Here is a 15005-nt window from a genome sequence, read left to right as displayed (position 1 = left end):
AACTCCAACAGATTAGTCAAGCATGATTTACCCTTGGTAAATCCATGCTGGCTAGGCCCAATCCTATCACTGCTATCTAGATATGCCACTATTTCATCCTTAATAATGGACTCTAGCATCTTCCCCACCACCGATGTCAGGCTGACAGGTCGATAGTTCTCTGTTTTCTCCCTCCCTCCTTTCTTAAAAAGTGGGATAACATTAGCCATTCTCCAATCCTCAGGGACTGATCCTGAATCTAAGGAACATTGGAAAATGATTACCAATGCATCCGCAATTTCCAGGGCCACCTCCTTTAGTACCCTAGGGTGCAGACCATTTGGACCTGGGGATTTGTCAGCCTTCAGTCCCATCAGTCTTCTCATCACCATTTCCTTCCGAATGTCAATCTGTTTCATTTCCTCTGTTACCCTATGTCCTTTGCCCATCCATACATCTGGGAGATTGCTTGTGTCTTCCTTATTGAAAACAGATCTAAAGTACTCATTAAATTCTTCTGCCATTTCTCTGTTTCCCATAACAATTTCACCCAATTCATTCTTCAAGGGCCCAACGTTGTTCTTAACTATCTTCTTTCTCTTCACATACCTAAAAAAGCTTTTGCTATCTTCCTTTATATTCCTGGCTAGCTTGCGTTCATACCTTATTTTTTCTCCCCATATTGTCTTTTTAGTTAAGTTCTGTTGTTCCTTAAACACTTCCCAATCATCTGTCCTCCCACTCACCTTAGCTCTGTCATATTTCCCTTTTTTTAATGCCATGCAATCTCTGACTTCCTTTGTCAACCACTGAGGCCCCTTTCCCCCCTTTGAATCCTTCCTTCTCTGGGGGATGAACTGATTTTGCACCTTGTGCATTATTCCCAAGAATACCTGCCATTGCTGTTCCACTGTCTTTTCTGCTAGGCTATCCATCCAGTCAACTTTGGCCAGCTCCTCCCTCATGGCTCCATAGTTTCCCCTGTTCATCTGCAATACTGACACCTCCGAGCTGCCCTTATCCTTCTCAAATCCTTGAGATGTAGGAGGAAACCAGAGCACCCAGGGAAAAAAACTAAGCGTGCAGGCTCCTCACGGAAAGCATCCAAGGTCAGGATTGAACCTGGTTCTGTGGCGCTGTGCGGCAGCAGCTCTGCTGGCTGCACCACCGAGCTATTTCGTAAGATCAGACAAAGAAATAATGAGAGTGTTTGAAACTATACCGCACTTTGCTCACTTGACAGTCACATTATATCCCTTTAGCTAACAGTTAACAGCTTAAACAACACACACAAAATGCTGGTGGAACACAGCAGGCCAGGCAGCATCTATAAGGAGAAGCACTGTCTCCCGTCCCATGATCCTTTCCCTTCTCCAGCTCTGTATCACTTTCGCCAATCACCTTTCCAGCTCTTAGCTTCATCTCACCCCTTCCGGTCTTCTCCTATCATTTTGCATTTCCCCCTCCCCCCACTACTTTCAAATCTCTTACTACCTTTCCTTTCGGTTAGTCCTGACGAAGGGTCTCGGCCCGAAATGTCGACAGTGCTTCTCCTTATAGATGCTGCCTGGCCTGCTGTGTTCCACCAGCATTTTGTGTGTGTAGTTTGAATTTCCAGCATCTGCAGATTTCCTTGTGTTTGCTAGTTAACAGCTTAAATTTCTTTTGCAAATCCTACATTCCTTCATCCATGTTCTGTTCTCCATATTCTCAGTCTATTCGCTCCCATTCACCCATTGACCAGATTACCTTATTTGCAATTTATCCCCATGTCTTTTTGGATTTTCCCTGTCAGAGACATAACTCACAGCACCATCTCCAAAACTATCCCTATGAACCTAAAAATCAAAAAAATCTGAGCCGCGACCTTGACAGATTTTGCAGATCAGCTGTGATTCCCTGATTTTCCACCCACCACCTACCCCTGGAGCAATTGCACCTGCCTGTCGACACTTTTATAAAACGCTGGAGGGAACTGGGACGCCTCTGAATCTGCAGACGCAGGGAAAAAGAAATTTTCAAAAATAAGCTTGACTCATTAAAAATATATGCAAGTACAGAAAGTACAGTGCAGGGTTCCCCTGTCAGTGCAGTATCGTTCAGTGATCAGGGCGGCAGTGTTCAAATATTTTGTGTGCAGAGCACTGTTGCCACTCTTGTGGCCTCCTGGATGCTACAGACTTTGAGTGTTTGAGACACTTATCCCTCAGTGGTTCGTGGCCAAAGGACCCAAGACTGTGGTCCTTTTTGTTGGCCTTTACATGGAGCTTCAATGCATCCCTCAGCATGCGCTCCCACAGGCCGGAATGTGCCGGTCAGCAGTATTCCCTTATGATCCTCTCACTGTGCCGGAAAACCAGCACGTTTCAGACAGGTCGGAGAGCGGATGATCCTCCAGCAGTATTTGACGTCCGTTTTGGTGTATGTCCCTGGAGTCAGAGAATCCTCCAATACGCAGCTGCTTGGGACTGATCATGACAATCCATCCTTCTCCAAACAACAGAGGGAGAATGTGCTGGAGAAATGGCTGAAGAAGGAGGAAGCTGATAGGAGAGGACAGTGAACCTAACAGACCTAACTAGTTTTCCTCTACAACCACTCTCCTCCATCTGACAGAACTGGTTCTCACCTTCAATATCTTCTCTTACAGCTCATTCCAGCTTTCTCCAGACCCAAGCAGTAGCCATGGGCAATTCATGGACCCAGTATGGCTGCCTTTTTGCTAGCTCGTGGAACAGTCCATGTTCCAAGCATACATTGGTAATGCTCCACAATTTCCTCTGCTTCATAAAGTGAGTGGCAATCTGGAAGTTAAACTAGTGTGTCTCCCTGATTCCAAAACCAGGCCGTGATCCCGAAGTGGTTTCATCATATCGCCCCCTTTCGCTGCTGCCCATTGAAACCAAAATTCTTGGGAAAGTCCTGGCCAATAGGTTAAAAGAACACATTTGTTCTATCATTCATCCAGACCAAACTGGCTTTATGCCAGGTAGTCATACACTGTATGTATTTAAATCTGTGCCGTCTCTTCAATATTTTATATAAAAAGCATGCAGAAGAGGCTGTAGTCATCTCATTAAGTGTGCAACATGCGATTGACCAAGTGGAATGACCATATATGATGTTTGCACTTGAGAAATTTGGATTTGGACCATCCTTTATTAAATGGATTGAGATAATTTATTCACACCCATCTGCTTCAATTATCACTAATCAGAATATTTCCTCCCCTTTTGCAATTCAACGTGGAACTCGTCAAGGCCGCCCCCTTTCTCTGTTTTTGTTTGCAGTTATCAGTGAACCATTGGCTGTAAGCATCAGACAGGACCCTTTGATATCTCCTATTGATATGCATGGACGTAAACATCACCTTTCGTTATATTCTGACGACGTCCTTTTATATATCTCCAGCCCACAAATATCAATACCCATCTTTCTGACTCTAATTAATAATTTTGGTAGTTTCTCAGGTTTCTCTATTAATTGGGATAAGAGTGAACTAATGCCAGTCACTGCAGTGGTTAATACAGTGAATGTACAGTCCATTCCCTTTAAAGTAACTTATGATAATTTTTCCCATCTTGGTGTGACTATTATAAAATACCCAGGTGATATTTTGCAAGTGAATTGGCAAAACAAAGTTGAGCAAGTTAAATACAATATTGACTTTTGGAAAACCCTTCCTATTTCTTTGGTGGGGAGGATTAACGCAATCAAGATGATTGTACTGCCACGATTTCTTCATCTTTTCCAGTCAATTCCATGTTTTATTCCGCAGTCATATTTTAAGCAATTGGATGCAATTATTAGACCCTTCATTTGGAATTATAAAGCCGTTAGAATTACTAAAGAACACCTGTCAAAGCTTAAGGAAGCAGGTGGTCTTGCTCCACCAGACGTTAAAATGTATTACTGGGCTGCCCACCTATCCACTCTTGCATGGTGGAAAGAAGGCCCACCCTCTACCTCAGACTCGTGCCCAGCATGGTTACTCATAGAGCAAGTGCTTTGTAAGAAGACATCCTTGCCAGCTCTTCTTAATAGCCCCACTGCAGTTAATAAGTCACATTTTAGTAACAGCTTCATGGTCGGAAGTAATACAAGAATTTGGAAGCAGATTCAACTACACATTAAGGCTCCAAATACTTATACTGACACTCCGATCTATGACAATCATTCCTTTGTGCCTGGCCTGAATGATACTGTTTTTTCCACCTGAAAACAGACAGGCATCTGTAGTATAGGTGATCTATAGATGAATGGAAACTTTGCCTCATCTGTGCAGTTACAAACAGTTTACAATATCCCTGCATCTAGTTTTTTTAGATATTTACAAATTCAAGATTATGTTGGGAACTATATACCTAACTTCGAGGTTTTAGACAAGCATGAGTCCCTGGAGGCAATAAATAAATTTGATCTAGTTACTCATAGTGCGGTATCCTATTTTTATCAGATCCTACATAATGGAGCCTGGGTGAATACTGCAGGTCTTAAAAAGGCATGGGTGGATGAATTGGGTATAGAACTGACAGAGGAGGCCTGGGATGAGCGCTTAAAGAGTATACATGATTGTTCTGTCAACGTTAGACACAGACTCATACAGTATAAAACATTACATAGACTCCATTATTCTAAAAAAATGTTGCATAGCTTCTACCCTGATGTTTCACCAGTTTGTAATAGATGTAAATCTGAGAACAGTAACTTGTCACATTCATTCTGGTCATGTTGTAAGCTTTATGCATACTGGAAAAGTATTTTTCACTGTTTCTCTGAGGCTTATGGGAAGTGTTGAGAACCGGACCCGCTCATAGTCATCCTTGGAGCAACAAGCTCCCTATCTTCAGACAATAAGTATGAAAAAGTGGCTGGATTGTTTGGAATGGTGATTGCAAAGGTAAAGTTTTAAGTGACATGCTGAATCTATGCAAACTTCTGAGAAAGTGGAGGTGATGTGCTGTGTGATGTCACTTACGTGCTGGTCTCAGGGCAGATTCTTTGAAACGATACTGCCAAGGAACTTAAAGTTACTGACCCTCTCCACTTCCAACCCCTAAAGAGGACTGGCTTATAGACCCCCAGTTTCCTCCTGTAGTCAATAACCAGCTCTATGGCTTTGCAACATTCAACCAGATTTCCAATCTCCCTCCTATATGATGATTCGTTGTCACCTTTGTCTTGACCAACAACGCTTGTGTTGTCAGCAACCTTAAATATGGCATTGGAACCAACTGTACTGAACCACTCAGTCATAAGTGTAAAGGGAGTAGAGCAGGGGGCGTAGCACCCCGCCTTGTGGTGCACCTGTGCTGATGGTGATTGTGGAGGGAGCAGTTGTCTTGTTTCCTGTCGTTTCAATCTGGCCTGAATTCTCCTGTGTCACCCTCACTTTCGCTTTCTGTTGGGGCATCTGCCACTTCCAGGTGGTGTGCCTGCATTCCTAAGAGTTGAGTTCACCGAGCGCTTCAGCCTCACCAGGAAATCGTGAGATCGTTAGTGCATTTTGATGATTCAAAAGTGTATTTAAAGTGACATTACGGGCAGCAATTACAGCAACAACAGTTCAGAAGATAGATGTATATCTATCTATCTGCATAACATAACTGTGTGTCGTCAGCATCTTCTTCAAAGAATGTTATTTCTCTTCCACTACCATCTATACCTACACCTACATATTCTTTATTTCCTGCACATCTGCTCTCACCCCATCTTCCTGCCACCATAACAGGGACAGAGTTCCCCTTGTCCTTACCTACAAGCCCACAAGCTTCTATATCTAGTGCATTATTCTCCATAATTTTTCCATCTTCAGCAGAGTCCTACCTCTAAGCACATCTTTCCGTCACTCCCACACCCCCCCCCCCCCACTTTCTGCTTTCCATAGGGATCACTCCCTACATGACTCCCTTGTCTCCACTGATTTCCCTCCTGACATCTTGTGGTGAACTACATATACCTGTCTGGACACGCCCCCCCCTGCTGACTGCTCCTGTGGCTCCTCCCACAGACCCCTGTATAAAGGTGATGGAGGTCTGAGCCCGGCCTCTCTGTCTCCAGGATGTAGTATGGTGGTCACTCACTGCTCGTTCCTTCTTCCAGTCAATAAAAGCCGATATTTCGCCTTTACGTCTCAGAGTGAGTTATTGATGGTGCATCACATCTATCCTACAGGCAGGACAAAGGCCACACCTGCCCCTACCCCTCCCGCGCCATCACCTAGGGCTTCATTCAGTCCTTCCAAGTGAGGTAACACTTAGCCTGTGAGTCTGTCAGGGTCATCTACTGTATCCAGTGCTCTTTGGTGATGCCAGCTGTGAATTGAGGAAACTGCTTTGTTGAGCACTTTCACTCTGTCCACCACAAGAGGCTGGATTACTCGGTGCCACCCATTTCAATTCTCTTTCCCAATCCCATTCCAACATGTCCATCCATGGCCACCTCTTCTGTCTCGATTGAAGCCACTCTCAGGTTGGAGGAGCAACACCTCATATTCTGTCTGGATGGCCTCCAGTCTGATCACAGAGACGTTGATTTTTCTAACTTCGAGTAACTTCTCTCCTCTCCCACTTCTCTCTTTTTCCATTGCCCGTTCTGGCCTCTACTCCTCTCCTCACCTGCTTATCATCTCCTTCTGGTGCTCCTCCTCCTTCCCTTTCTCCCATGATCCACTGCTCTCTCTTCTCAGATTCCTTCTTCTTTACCCCTTCACCTCTTCCAACTGTCACCTCCCAGCTTCTTCCTCATCACCCTCCCCCACCCACCTCCCCTCTTACCCAGTTTCACCTATCATCTGCCATCTTGCACTCCTCCACCCACACCACCCCCCCCCCCCCACCACCACCACCACCACTTTTTATTCTGGCTTCTTCCCGCTTCATTTCAGGTGCTGATGGAGGGACTTGGCCCAAAACATCAACTATTTATTCTTCTCTGTCGATGCTGCCTGATCTGCTGAGCTCCTCCAGCATTTTGTGTTTATTGCATTCAATTCCATTTGCCTCGTTATAGGAAGGATGTGATGGCTATGGAGAGAGTGCAGAGGAGTTTAACGAAATGCTGCCAAGTTTGGGGGTCATGTACTATCTGGAGAGTTTTGATAAGCTGGCCCTGTTTTCTTTAGAGTGGTGGAGGCTGAAGGGAGATTTGACAGAAATTTTTTAAAATACTGCAAGCACGCAGAGGTAGACAGCCAGTATCTTTATCCCGGGATTGAAGGGTTTGTTGCACAGAGCGAACGAGGAGAACCCAAGTGCAGGACACAGGCACGAAGATTGAGTTGGGGATGCTGGTGCAGACGTGAACGTTGAACAGCAAACCAGAGGAATCTTGACACGGAGCTCTAATATGGAGCCTTGACACGAAGACGGAGTTTTCATGGAATATCTTGAGACTGGAGCTGAACTTGGAACCAACGGTTCTAAGCAGTCAAGAAATGAAGTTATCACATGGGAATAGACCAACAAACTGGCAACCTGTGATAGTGATGCTATCATATTTATTTCACAGTCTCTGATGGAAACCAGGTGTACTGTAATTGAGTAAACTAGCAGCAATTGGAGATCTAATGACTGAAATTAGGGCATAAATTAGAGCGTTAAAGGGGAACAGTCAACCAGAACCATGACAGGGTTAGTACTCAAGGAGATGTATGTTAGGTGTAAAGGGGGAAAGTAGAAAGGAGTACAAAATACAAAATCTTACAAAGGTAAGACTTTGTTCATAGAGTGTAGGGTGTGAGGGATGGTGTAAGCAGATAACACAGGAGTGTTTAGATATATGAATATGAAGAGAAGGAAGGGATTATGGTGAATGTGCAGGGAAAAGGGATTAAATTAATTCGGAGTCAGTGGTTTCATTAGTTTGCATCACGTAGAGGGCTGAAGGGCCTGGCCTGTTCTATGCTCTGTGTTCTAAAGCAGTAGATTTTAACAAGCATGCTAAAAGCGGAGATAACAATGGAGAGGGAGCACGAATTTTGGTGAAGATCTCAGAACGTGTTGCCTTGATAGTTGAAGCTCAGGCTGCCAATATTGAAGTGATTAAAGAGTAGGAAGCCAGAGCTAGATGAGTGCAAAGACCCCGAGGGGTTGAGGACTGCACCCTTAATTAGAGCGGAAGAAGTGATGGGATTCACAAAGAGGTATAAGAACTGGCAATTTAAATATCACACCTTTTATCATTCTCACATAGATAAACTCCAAGGGGATTTGGACTACCTTCCAGAGGGCAAAATTCCATCAAGTTGAGATCAGTTGCCACAAAGGTAAAACTGATTTAATTCTTTTTCCAGTTGCTACTTTGTGCTTTGCTAATTGCTCACAACTTACCATCTGTCTTGTTTACATCTTGCCTCCAGCAGATTGGGCGTTTGTTCAGTCTGATCAACCTGGATGTTACTGCTGGGGGTGGGGAGGAGTGTGACTATCTCAGGTCCGTCAACCTCTCCTCAGAACCAGAAGAGCAAGTAATAAGAAAGCGAGAGGTTTGCTTTAAGTTGCAGAGAGGTGGCCGGGTAAACATAACAGAGCGAATGTCCGTGAGAGGGTGGAAGCCTAGGATGACCAGTTGACCCACACTCAGTGCCAACCATGGGAGGGAAGGGAATGCTTTGAGAGCACTAGATGCTAAGGTATCTCTGGTTCAACAAACAGTCTGCTGGGGGAACTCAATGGGTCGACGGTATCTGTGGAGGGGAAAGAAACTATCGACGTTTCGAGTCCAAACCTTGTACCAGGGCTGATGTTCCTTGACCCACTGTTCGTTGCTGCAGATTCAGTCTCTAGTGGTATCTCTGTTTCTATGCACAGGAGCTACCTGACCTGCTGAGTATCTCCATTACATCACAGCTTCTAGCTATTCACATGAATAGTTGCAGAAGTGATGTGGCGGGAGAGGGCGGTGGCCTGTGCGCCCTCATTCACGATATTCCACTCCGTTGTCGGCGTGCAAGGGTTTTCTGCTGGAAGCTGGATTGCAGGGACATGACCCCTGTGGTGAAGGACGGAGAAGATAGCCTGGTGTGGCAACTGCTGGCTTCCGAATCGAAACCAAGGCAGAACTGGCCACCCACAAACCTGCCTCAGCCTAGCAAAAGAGAGTTCCAAGCCGTGGCTGCAAGAGACATGAAGCAAAACGCTGTTGAGGTTTTTTGAAAGCTCGGTGCGTTGCCTGTTTTCACATTTTGTTTCCTAATACCGGAGAGGTAATGGCGGGGTGGGGTGGGATGGGGAAGTGAATGATGTGATGGAACCAATGAGAAACTGTACAGAGTACGTAACTGCAGCACTCTGAGAGTGGTGAGTATGTGGAGCGACTGCTCCATGTTGATGTTAGTACACGAGGGGAGGAAGGAGCAGAAAGATATCCTCGGATGAAATGATCCTGTCCCATATGGATCACTTAGGCTAAATGGCCTACTTCTGTACTGAAATCACTATTACCTAGAAATTCATCCTGGGCCAAGCGGCTGTAGGCACTGACATTATATAGGAAAAATCTATATATAATATAATCTATATAGGAAGCCCTCCCCATAATTGAGCACATCTGCACAAAAGTGTTGCCGCAGGAAAGCAGCATCCATCATCAGGGACCCCCTACTACTTAGGTCAAGCTCTCTTCTCCCTGCTGCCATCAGGAAGGAGGTACTGAAGCCTCAGAACCCACAGCACCAGGTTCAGGAACAGTTATTACTCCTCAACCATCATGGTTTTGAACCTTTAGAATGATTCTTCATCTCATGTTCCCAATATTTATTGCCTATTTATTTATTTATTTATTTATTTATTTATTTATTATTATTATTATTATTATTATTATTATTATTATTATTATTATTATTATTATTATTATTATTATTCCATCCTTGTTTTTGTATTTTCACAGTTTGTTGTCCTTTACACAAGTTGGTGTGGTCTTTCATTGATTCTATTATGGTTATTATTTTTCTATGGATTTATTGAGTGTGCTCGCAAGAAAGTGAATCTCAGGGTTGCAAATCGTGACATAGATATACTTTGGTAATAAATTTACTTGGAACTTTATATTGGTATTGCTATTGGTTTATTATTGTCATTTGCACCAAGGTTCAGTGGAAAGTTTGTCTTGTCTTGTGAACGATAAAGTGTAACATCATAATGAGCTAGATTGTGAAGCCAAGAGTCCATGCTGTTGTATGAGTCAGGTAACAGAAGCTGTCCTTGAGCCTGGTGGTACGTGCTTTCAGACTTCTGTGTCATCTGCCCAACGGGAGAGGGGAGAGGAAAGAACGGCAGAGATGATGGGATCTTTGGTTGTGCTGGCTGCTTTACTGAGGCAGCAAGAAGTGTAGACCGAGTCGATAGAGGGGAGGCTGTTTTCCGTGAAACGATGTGCTGAGCTGTGCCCATCACTCTCTGCGGTGTCTTGGGGCCACGTGCAGAGAGGTTGCCATATCTAGCCAAGCCACAAGAGACCGCGGATGCTGGAATCTGCAGCATCAAATAAACTGTGGGAAGAGCTCAATGAGTTGAGCAGCATCTGTGGAAGCAAAATGATTGTTGACAATTTGGGTCATGTCCTTGCATTGGTCCTAATGCAGAGTCTCAGCCTGAGTTGCTGACCATCCTTTTGCCATTACAGAAGCTGACTGACCTGCTAAGTCCTTATTGTTTGCTCTTCTCTCACAATCCTAGCGAACCTATTCTCAATGGTTCAATGTCTTTGGGAAATAAGTCGTAAAGCCCCTCGTTGCAGGGTATATGGCAGGCAGAGGCAGTAAATGGTGGCAAAATATTCCTGCGTTCAAGCATAAACTCCTTCTCTGAGTACATCCACAGCCAGAGGGACAAAGTCTTCATCTGAGTCTTAGCAATAGGTTACCCACCAACAGCACATTGAGAGAGTCCTCTTTTCATCTGCTGAATCACCTTCTTTGACCTCGTCTTCCACCTCTTTCTCCTCTGCATTCCATCTCTTTTTCAAAGCTAATCCATTTGGTCAGATTTATGGTTCCGTCAATAGTACCTGATTGAAGTTGGTGCCATAAGCTGTCCCTGTGAAACAGCTTGGGGCATGTAACTACTTTTCAAGTCCCTACGAGATATTACTTGCAGCTTGCTATTCCTGGGAGCAGAGCCAATAACATATTGCCTCATAGTCAAGCTCAACAATCACTCTGCACGTATTTATAATGAATACACATTTCCATCAAAAGAAATGGTCGATTCTGTCACTGAAATAGTGATTCTTTTAAAGCAGCACATTAATAGGTTGGGTAGGCTAAACTTTAATTGCTTGGATGGCCAGAGAATGAGGGGTGATCTTATAGAGGTGTATAAAATCATGGGAAAGATTTCATAGCAAGCTAAGGGACAACTTTTTCACACAGAAGGTAGTGGGTGTACAGAGTGAGCTGCCAGAGGAACTGGTTAAGGTGAGTACAATAGCAACTTTTAAAAGATATTTGGGTAAGAAAGGTTCAGAAGGACGTGGCCCCAAACCAGAAAATAGACTAGATTAGATGAACATCTTGATCAGACGAGAACACTTGGGCTGAAGGGCATCTATCGGTGCTATATGACCCTATGACCCTAGAAGATGGGTAGGTTGTCAAATCCCAACTTTTGGCTTGAACGTTCAGAACGCATGCCCTCAGTGGGAGCCCAGGATTGTTGTCAGCTCTGGGTGATTTAGAAAGCAACTGGCAATCTCCCAGCGCCTGGTGGGAGTTGTGAGGCACCCTGACAAATTGAGAGCCGAAACATTCCCAGAACGCAGCACCCTGCCATCCAACCAATAGCTTTGTTGTAGACCAATCCTGAGATGAAGGCTGCCTCCCTTTAGAGGCAACAATTATGAGCCAGCTGGTACAGGTTCCCAGATCGTACCTGCCCCATTTGCACTCGATGTGGTCCCCGGAACTGGGATATGGCCCCTAATTCATATTTATCATGCATTACACCCACAGATTGAGTGATCTGAAGATCACATGAGGCAGACACAGACCTGTCCTTCCTTGCCATCATCAGTTCCTGGACCTCTCGCAACATACGATGATTGGCAGCTGAAATCACCCCTACTGCATTGCATAAAAGCTGATTGGTTCCTTAGCTCTGGGCCAACTATAGCGTCGCCAGGGTAACAAGGGGATGTGCAAACATTTTGAAGTTAATTGTGGTTGATTCCCTTATTAAAATAAATCTAACAATGAACTCACTGTGTGATATCATTTGCTACGCATACATCATGACTTCTGAGAAACCACTGTGGTTTCAAATGTATACTATTAATGTGTCTGGTAACATGCCCAGTATTTGATTGTACAATGACCAAGACACTTCCCGTTCTGAAGAGACCTCTGTCTCTTTCAAACAGGATAGAATCTGAAAGGAAGAGTCATATAAAAGAGGAGGAAGGAACCCATGAAAGGCTGCGACTGTGAAATGTTAGGAAATGCCATTTCAATATAGATTGTTCAGCTGAAAGGTTGAGTATTTAGTAAGCCAATCTTTACCATTTAGCAAACTAGCCTTTTACTCCATCACAGAATGGCATTGCCAAAGGTTTTGTGTTGTTACATTTAGTAGCCGAAATAGTAAACAGTTACTTGCTTTCCTCTCCTATATCAATTTGCCCATTAGAGTAGGAAATTATTATACTGGAAAGTGAATTAGTTGTTAAATTTGTATTCAATAACACCCCACTGATCTCCTTCATCAATACCCCTGCCAAGATCCATTTCATGCCTAAATCCAGAGAAGTATCTCCCCTGTTTTGTACACTACACTTACTTGATCCATGACCGTGTCAGTAACACATTTCAGATAGATTTACAAAATAGACAGAATCTTTGCTTGTATCTATGTTCATCTTACACATGTAATGCTTCCAATCAGGCAAGAAACTCTAATAATGAATTTTCCATTATTGGATAATATAGTTATCTACTGTAAAAATAATGCAAGCTTAAATTGAACTGAAGTTACATCCAGACATTTTAGTCCAAACTTTGTAAACTTACTGAAGTGTGACCAAAAGCATCCACTGTCCTGACCACTAATATGATCACTATTGTAGAAAAAATTCATATTTCTACATACTTAAGAAATTCTTCGTTTTATGCCAAATTATATCCCAAACTTTGGCAGGAAATCTGAGACTGTCAAAGCTATTTCTCATCCTTTGCTGGGATGAGGACTCATCTAACCCATAAAACTGGAAGAATGCTGGAGATATCATAAGACCATAAGATATAGTAGCAGAATTAAGTCATTTGGCCCATCGAATCTGCTCCGCCATTCAATCATGGCTGATCCTGTTGTTCCCTCCTCAGCCCCATGCCCTGGCCTTCTCCCTGTAACCTTCTTTTCCTTGGCCAATCAAGAACTTATCAAGCTCCGCCTTAAATGCCCAGCGACCAGGCCTCCACAGCTGCCTGTGGTAACAAATTCCACAATTCACCATCCTCTGGCTAAAGAATTTTCTCAGTATCTCTGTTTTAAATAGACAGCCCTCTATCATGAGGTTGTGCCCTCTTGTCTTAGACTCCCCACTATAGGAAACATACTTTCCATATCTACTCTGTCTAGGCCTTTCAACATTCGAAAGGTTTCAATGAGATTCCCACCTCATCCTTCTAAATTCCAGTGAGCACAGGCCCAGAGCCATCAAACATTCCTCATATGATAACCTTTTCATTCCCGGAATCATCCTTCTGAACCTCCTTTGAACCAAAAGACCATAAGACTAAGTAGCAGAAGTCAGCCATTTGGCCCATCGAATCTGCTCCGCCATCTTATCATGAGCTGATCCATTCTCCCATTTAGTCCCACTCCCCCAGCTTCTCACCATAACCTTTGATGCCCTGGCTATTCGGATATCTATCAATCTCTGCCTTAAATACACCCAATGACTTGGCCTTCACTGCTGCCCATGGCAACAAATTCCACAGATTCACCATCTTCTGGCTAAAAAATTTTCTTCACATTTCTGTTCTGAATTGGTGCCCTTCAATCCTTAAGTCGTGCCCTCTCGTACTAGACTCCCCCACCACGGAAAACAACTTTGCCACATCCACTCTGTCCATGCCTTTCAACATTCGAAATATTTCTATGAGGTCCCCCCTCATTCTTCTAAACTCCAAGGACTACAGTCCAAGAGCAGTCAAACGTTCCTCAAAGTTAACCCTCTCATTCCTGGAATCATTCTAGTGAATGTTCTCTGAACCCTCTCCAATCCCAACGCATCTTAAATAAAGAGCCCAAAACTGTTCACAATACTCAAGATGAGGCCTCACCAGTGCCTTAGAAAGCCTCGGCATCACATCCCTGCTCTTCTATTCTAGAACCCTTGAAATGAATGCTAACATTGCATTTGCCTTCCTCGCCACTGACTCATCCTGCAACTTAACCTTTAGGGTGTTCTGCACAAGGACTCCCAAGTCCCTTTGCAACTCAGATTTTTGGATTTTCTCCCCATTTAGAAAATAGTCTGCAGATTTATTTCTACTACCAAAGTGCATGACCATGTATTTTCCAACATCGTATTTCATTTGCCGCTTTCTTGACCATTCTCCTAATCTAAGTCCTTCTGCAACCTTCATGTTTCCTCTACACTACCTGCCCCTCCACCAATCTTTGTATCATCTACAACTGGCAACAAAGCCATCTATTCCAACATCAAAATCATTGATATACAACATAAAAAGGAATGGTCCCATCACCGACCCTTGTGAAACACCACTAGTCACTGGAAGCCAACCAGAAAAGGATCCTTTTATTCCCACTCACTTTCTCCTACCAATTGGCCAATTCTCTAACCATGCTAGTAAGTTTCCTGTAATACCATGGCTCTTAAATTGACTCCAACATCTTCTCAACCACTGAGGTCAGGCTAACTGGTCTATAATTTCCTTTCTGCTGCTGCCCTCCTTTCTTAAGGTGTGAAGTGACATTGGCAATTTTCCAATTCTTTGGAACCATGCCAGGGTCCAATGATTCTTGAAAGATCATTACTAATACCTCCAAAATCTCTACTGCTACCTC

General features: G+C 43.8%; 1 long non-coding RNA gene across 1 annotated transcript; it reads left to right on the top strand.

The window, feature by feature from the left end:
• The first annotated feature begins 8171 nt into the window (after window positions 1-8171).
• LOC140730060 (uncharacterized) lies at window positions 8172-12173 on the top strand. Its single transcript, XR_012099497.1, has 2 exons — window positions 8172-8245; window positions 11930-12173. It is a non-coding gene; the product is annotated as an uncharacterized lncRNA (long non-coding RNA).
• Window positions 12174-15005: the final 2832 nt, after the last annotated feature.

The sequence above is a fragment of the Hemitrygon akajei genome, chromosome 7, assembly GCF_048418815.1.
Source record: "Hemitrygon akajei chromosome 7, sHemAka1.3, whole genome shotgun sequence".
Taxonomy (NCBI): domain Eukaryota; kingdom Metazoa; phylum Chordata; class Chondrichthyes; order Myliobatiformes; family Dasyatidae; genus Hemitrygon; species Hemitrygon akajei.
The sequence above is the reverse complement of the archived record's forward strand: the minus strand, read 5'-3'. Positions and strand labels throughout refer to the sequence as shown.